The sequence below is a fragment of the Canis lupus genome, chromosome 3 (assembly GCF_011100685.1).
Source record: "Canis lupus familiaris isolate Mischka breed German Shepherd chromosome 3, alternate assembly UU_Cfam_GSD_1.0, whole genome shotgun sequence".
Classification (NCBI taxonomy): Eukaryota; Metazoa; Chordata; class Mammalia; order Carnivora; family Canidae; genus Canis; species Canis lupus.
Genome location: NC_049224.1, coordinates 60928544 through 60935755, shown reverse-complemented (window position 1 = coordinate 60935755; position 7212 = coordinate 60928544).

Here is a 7212-nt window from a genome sequence, read left to right as displayed (position 1 = left end):
CCCATTCGGCTCATTTATCAGCTGGGAGGGTCCCCTCCAAGGCACAGACATGCTTGAGGTGCTGCTCTGCCCCTCAGCCCTCGGGCAGTGCTCTTCTGGCCCTTTCTGGCTTTCTTAACCTCCACCTGCCCTTAAGTGCTGGCCCAAGGACACAGTCACCTGTCCCTAAATGCTGGTCCAGGGGCACGGTCACTTGCCCTTAAGTGCAGGTCTAAGGGGCATAGTAACCTGCCCCTAGGTGCTGGTACAGGGACACAGTCCCCTGCCCCTCCTTCTATAAACACCTTCCTATAACGTCCTTCTCTTCTCCCTCCCACTTTTATACCTAGGATGGCTAGAAATGCTTAGGAATCTTAAAAATTGCTTTTTACAAAACTATTTGTCACTATTTTTTTTTAAAAAAGCTGCGAGATCCTGATATGTGTTTGAAAACTTGGAAAAGCAAAGGTAAATTAAATCCTAAATTCAGTTTCAGTAGGTGAGATGACCAAAGGCAGCTTTGGAGATGTTGCCGGAGTTGCTGGCAGCGCGTGGGTCAGTGCTGGGTCTTATCAGCTGACACTGGACACACCAAACTGATGCTTGGATGTAACAGCAAATATAACAGGAAAATTTACATAGTACCTTTGATCTAGGTGTCTCAGAGATATTTTGGAAGATAAGACTATTGACAGAAATCTATGAGATAACTGGACCATCATCACCCTAGAATCAACTCTGATAAAAGGAAGGTGGGTGGAAGCAAGGATCTCTGCAGGTCTGTTGTAGAAACCATGCATCTGGGGGCTAAGGCTGGTCAAGGGAAAGATGCCCTCTGCTTGCCAGTGTCTCAGGGGCCAGGGCCCGGCTTCTGCTGACGTCATGGACCACAGCTCCCTGGGCCTCTCACCAGCAAGCCTCTCCTCTGGCATGCCTCCAGCTCTGCCCAGCACCCTCACTGCACATGGCACTGAGTCGGTCACCCTGGAGGGTGTGGAGCAGCGACGGGAATGCCTGCAGCTCACACTGCATGGGTGTCCAGGGTGAGCTGCCACCTGCTGGGCCCTGGGGTTTGGTGGAGAGCAAGGGAGGGTGGCTTTGGCAGAACTTCTGTGCTGTTAGAGGGAGAAGACCAGCAATGAGCAAGCAAAGAAGACACCCTGGTCGATGAGCTGAGGAGGGAGCAGGAGCTGAGGCCAGGGCAAGTCGCATAGGAGGGGCCTGGGAGCTCCCGGGTGTGGCAGGCATGGCACAGGCCCTGAGGTTAGACCAGCAGTCACGAGTGGGGCTCAGAGCCCAGGCTCCCAGTGCAGCTATCAGGGCCCAGCACCCCGCAGCCACCCTCCTCTGGCACACTGGGCATGCTGGCTGCTCCTGGTCCCAGGTGAGAATGCGGGCAGGTGGCAAGGGGCTGGAAGGTGCGAAGCAGCCCTGTCACACCTGAGCATGGATCCTCCTCACACTTACACCTGCCCGAGTTCCCATCCCAGTGAGATGCAGGCCCCGGCTGGCAGGTATGGCCCTTGTGGCCTGCCCCTCGCCTTGCCTGCCTCGTTTGAGGCACTGTGGCAATGATGCCACCGTTCTACAGCCTGGTTTTTATCAGCTGTGAAATAGGGCAAGACTCCCCGGGACTGTCGGGAAGATGGGGTCAACCTATGCCCAGTGCAGGGCTCGTAGCAGCCCAGCCAGAGCGTGCACTAAATGCATGAATACAAGCATGCATGCAGCCCCAAGCCCCCAGCCAAGAAACAGGGGATCCAGGAGCCCACTGAGGGCCTGGTGGCCCAGATGACCCTCTTGGCCACCCCAACTGCCTGCAGGCTTGAGGGGAGCTTGTCCTTTCTGCTGACAGGCAGGCAGGCAGTGCAGCTGAGGGGGTTGGTGACAGAGACCGCTGTGAGCTCGCACCTGATTAGCCGAGCTCTGATTGCCCTCCCTGAACACCATTACAGCAATTAGGAGCTGAGCGCTCCACTTAACGGCCTGAGTGAAATCGCAGCGCTGGGCGGGTGCGGGCTGGAGAGTGTCTCGCCAGCCTGGAGCCCCCAACTCATCTGGGCCCCGGCGTAAATCCAGTCAGAGGGGCACCTGGGTCTGACCTGCAGCCTGGTGGGGCTCAAGGGGCTCAAGGGGCTCAGCCAGAGGTCAGGGATGGCAGGAGAGGCGCTGGTGGACCACCATCTCTCATGCAGGGGAAGGACCTCGGGGCACCGTGGGACACCTCGCAAGGTGTGTCCACTGCATGCCTGACCTCACAGGTGAGACCCCAGGCTGGGCTTCAGTGCCTGCTGTATTAGCTCGGCCTCCATAGCACATCTCCACAGGCTGGAGGTGCAAACAGCGGAAATCTACCTTCTCCCTGTTCTGGAGGCTGGGGGTCCAGGACCCAGGGTGGGCAGGTCGGTTCTCCAAAGCCTCCCTGCTTGGCGGGTTAGACAGCCGTCTCTCCTGTGTCCTCGCATGGTCGTCCCTCTGTGTGTGGGGGCTGTGATCTCTTCTTGTAAGGACACCAGCTGGTTGGCTCTGCACCCACCCTGGTGTCATCATTTGGCCTTAGTCACTGATATGAAGGCTCTATGTCCAAACAGAGTCACATTTGGAAGTATTAAGGGCTATAACATATAAATTTGGGGGTGGGGGGGACATAATTCAGCCCATTACACCTATCGTACTGGACTCCACAGCTAATAAATAGTGGATGTGGGGTTTGGACTCAGGTCTTTGGCCTGGGATCCTGGACTCCTTCCAGGCCACTGCAGAGCCGTATAGGCCAAGGTGGCCCCACGTGGGGGTTCCTGCATCGTGACCTGCTCTCAGAGACTTCTGGATGTGTCAGAGATGCTGGCCTCTTCCGGATACTCGGGGAGCACTGTCCTGTGAGTCTCTCACACTCCTGCCTGCACAATAATATTTGCTGGCTTAAAGTGATGGGGAAGCGAGGACACACCGTGGTCTCCCAGAGCAGGGGAAGAACCCGGGACCCTCTCACTGGGCCGCCACCAGAGCTGCTTGCGGCCCCACCAGGCTCAGGACCCACCTACTTTTCTGTGGTCCTACAGAAAAGGACCTACATGGTGACATTTTTTCCCTGGGAAGCATTGTAAGCTTTTTCTTGAAACGTTCCTGGAATCACTCTCCAGTGGCTTCAGGAAGCATTCTCTTGAGCATCTGTCACTGTGAGAAATATGCGAATGTCCGCAAGCCCTGCCCCGTAGCCCAGGCAGCACCAGGAAATCACCTCTTTAGGAAAGGACATAATTATGTACAGCTATTTTCGGCTGCAGGATTTACTCTGCTATTAACTTTCTGAAACGTGTCTAGACAATATGTAAGAGCACTGGACAAGACAAATTCATTAGTTGGCCTGAATAATTTAGATAGGTTTGGGAAGCAAATATGCACCAAGGTGTTCCCTCACGGTCTCTGCACATATGGATTTTCCTTTAAGAGCCAGAACATAAATGAATAACAGCCTGATTATCCTTAATGATGCAGGCATGCCAGATAGCCACTCATTAAGGAAAGCACGCCTTTTCCCCCTGGACAAATTTGTTGGTTAAGTTCTAGAAGTAGCCCATCGCACTGGTCAGAGAGAATCATTTGGATCGTGGATCGCAGGAGCAGTCTGACCCTGGAGGCGCTCTCTGGAGGAGTTGCTCTGCTTTGGAAACTGTCTTTGGGGCAGAGTCACAGAATCCACTCCACGCAGCCCACCACTGCCCATCAGCAGGTCCTAATGAGTGAATGGGGAAGAAGGTGCCTCTTTTAATGGGATAGCGAGTCTTCAGCTACGAAGGAGCCTTTCCTCCGGCAAAAGTCAGAAACGCTGATGGTGCCAGCTGTCTGTGTGTCTGTGTGTCTTCTGAGCCTGCGCCAGGGACCTCGGTCACACCAGGGACCATTCTCACACACACCTATAGCTCTCTGCCTGAACACCCACATCTTCTGCCCATGGACTCTTGCTGCCCCGGGAGTAAATTCAGCACCTCTTAGGGCAGGCCAGCAATACCAGAGGATTCATTTCCAAGAGCAGCCTACAGTCAGCAGTGGGTTGAGTAAATGCCCCATGCAGGACAATCCTGGGTTGTCCTGTATATCCCTCCCTCCTGGGTCCCCAGCAAGGCTGAGTCTATGTTCACGGCAGTGACTCCCTCCTCAACATGGCTTTCTCCGTCCCCTCCCTTCCCAGCCTCACTTCTACGTACCCACAGCAGACTTCTTGGGATCACCTCCCAAAGAAAGTCCTTGCCCACCCACACATGGTCAAGTTCCAAGTCTATGAGCAGAGACCCAATCAGGGTGCTGCTGTGTGGCCAGGGGCACGTGCCCTCCCCTGCTGCCCCTAGAGGCTGGAGCCATACGATGGGATGTGCACTGCAGAGAAGAAAATGTAAGCCTGATTAGTCTGGCTTCTCCAGAGGAACAGAGCCAGCCGGGTGGAGATATGTGGAAATGTATCATAAGGACCGACTTACCCGGCTATGGAGGCTGAGAAGTCCCTGGGCTTCAGTAGGCCAACTAGAAGCCCCGAGAGCCGTGGCTCAGTTCCCATCCAGAGTGGGGAAGACTGCCATCCATGTCCCATGGGCACATGGGTGGCTTCTAGTTCCGAGGGGTCTCCAGGTCACTGGAGGGCACCCTGGCCATGGACGGCCATCGCTGTCTCCAGTCCACCCATTTAAGCATCAACCCCACCTGGAAATACCCTCACAGACACACTCACCATCATGCTTGACCAGAATGTTCGGGCAACCCTGGCCCAGTCGAGTTGATGCATAAAAGTAACCATAACCAGCAATTCACAGGGGTTAGCGATCTGAGTTTCCCATTGCCACGTAGCCTGAGCTGTCCTCAGGGTCTAGGGATCAGGATGCAGACATCTGGGGTGGGGTGCTGTTATGCTGCCCCACACCTCCCTCCCAGGTTTCCGGTGCTCTTGCTCAGCCTGGCTGCCTCCAGCAGGTGCATCAGTTCTGCTCCATTGGGCCCAGTGTGGTCCGCACACGGGTGAGCTACTGGCATATTTGTGGTCGAGAACAGTGTCAGCCACACCAGCCTGGGCCATTTTCTCTCTGTTCCCAAGGCTCGGTGTCCTCATCTGTGAAATAGGCATAGAACACCCACTTCACAGGCTTGGGTGAAGGTTGAGAAAATGTATGAGGCTCACAGGAGAGGCCCCCTCCCTCTGCACACATTGAAGACCCTGCAGGGGTCCTTCTAGAACCTCCTCTCTGGGCTTTGGGTAATCGGTCTGAGCATTCCCCCAGCAACTGGCTGCCCATAGAGGGCATGAGGTCAAAGCAGAATGTCTAGAGAGCTGGCCAGGGGAGCTTGCCATTGTTAAAGAATCATTAAAACAAAGGCTTCATAGACATAATGAATTGAATAACATACGTGGATCATAAAATCCAAACAGCGATGATGTGATTTTAATGAAGCAAGGAAGTCGTAGCAAAGGTCAAAGGGACAGGCATAGCTCCATGTGACCTGCTGTAACAAAGGCTCCCGGACATCTTGCCCCTCGTGCAGAGGGGCCCACTTCTGTGCACAGCCTCCTAGCAGCCAGAGCAAGGGCTCCTGTACAAGCGCGACACAAACACGCTGTGATCTGGGAAAGGCCTTTCAGGGAGCAGCACAGCTCTTCCTGGTGCCAGGGTTGGCCTGGCCCATGGAGGAAGGGGCGCAGCGGGGGGAGGCTCCAGGTAGGGCGGGGCGCACCCTGAGTGCAGAGCCCAGCTGCTGCATCTCTGGGCCTGGGGCCCAGGGACCTGCCCCAGCCTCTGCTGCCCCTGCTCACCTTCCCACCTTCTGTGGTGTGGCCACCATAGAGCTGCTTCCTGAGCAACGTCTTCCCTTTAGAAACGGGTGGGATTGTGCCACATGGACACAGAGTGTGCTGCCTTCTCCCACAGGCATGACTTTGCTGCCAGGCTGGACCTCTCTCCCTAAATCCAGACTCACCAGTGTTCACATCTGCGATGGGCTGAACTGTGTCCCCTCGAATTCATCTGTGGAAGTCCTTGTCCCAGCTCGTCAGATGTGACTGTATTTGGAGATCAGGTCTCTAAGGAGGCGATTAAAGTAAAATGAGGTCACTACGGTCCTGGTCCATTATGATGGGGGTCCTTAGAGGAGACTAGGAGACAGACACGCACACAGGGACAGCCATATGAGGACATGGGGGCCAGCGGGAGGGGAGGATGGTGTCGACAAGCCAGGCAGAGAGACATTAGGTGAAACAACCTGCCCACGCCTGGATCCTGGACTCCCAGCCTCCCGAAGCTCAGGAACTACTTGGTTAAGCTGCTGGTCTGGGGCTATGCCATGGTGGCCGAGTTGGCCAGTGCTGGACCTAAACCCCTGGCCCACCGCAATGGACCATCTGCAGGAGCCACCTGCATGGGCCACTGCATGGACCACCTGGATGAGCCACCTATATTGGCCACCCAGATAGGCCACCTGCATGGGCTACCTGCATGGGCCACCTGCATGGAACACCTGGATGGGCCACCTGGATGGGCCATCTGCATGGGTCACCTGGATGTCTAACAGCATCTCAGCCCAGCTGCTCTGACTCAGCATGTTCGGCACCCAGCTGAGGTCGCCCACCCAGAGACATTCCCCCAAAGCCCCTTCATCGCTTCCCTTGCTCTGGCCCCAAACTTGATGCTACTGTTGTCCTGCCCACCTCCAGTCTGTCAGCGAATCCTGCTGGGTCCACCCTCACATCACTGGCAGGTCTGCTCCTTGTTCCCGGTCTGGCCCCCACGGCGTCCTGACCAGCAGTCCCCAGCCCAGCGCCCCAGCATGTAGCCTCACTGCCATCATAGAAGGTAGACAACACCAGTGGGGTTTGGCCTGCAGGATCAGGGGCGCTGCTCATGCAAACCCAGCCCAGGCTCCGCCCTCCGGTCAGGGTGAGCACTCCTGGCCATGGTCAGCCAGGCTCAGCCACCGCACGGCCCACCCACCCCCACCCTTCTCTGCTCCAGCCCCTGGCCCTGAGGCAGCCCTGTAGACCTTCGTGCTGGCCGGTCTGCTCCAGGAAGGCCCTTCTAGAACATTCTATGTGGCTCCCCCCAGCTCTGACATGTCTTCCTCTCCCGGATGCCCCCCTGACCGCTGTGTCAAAGCTGCAGCTGGTGTCCCGGACTGCTCAGGCTCTTTCTATGCTCTTGCCCCTGTGCTTGTTTCCTCCATGGCTCCCATCCTCTTCCAATGGACACCTGA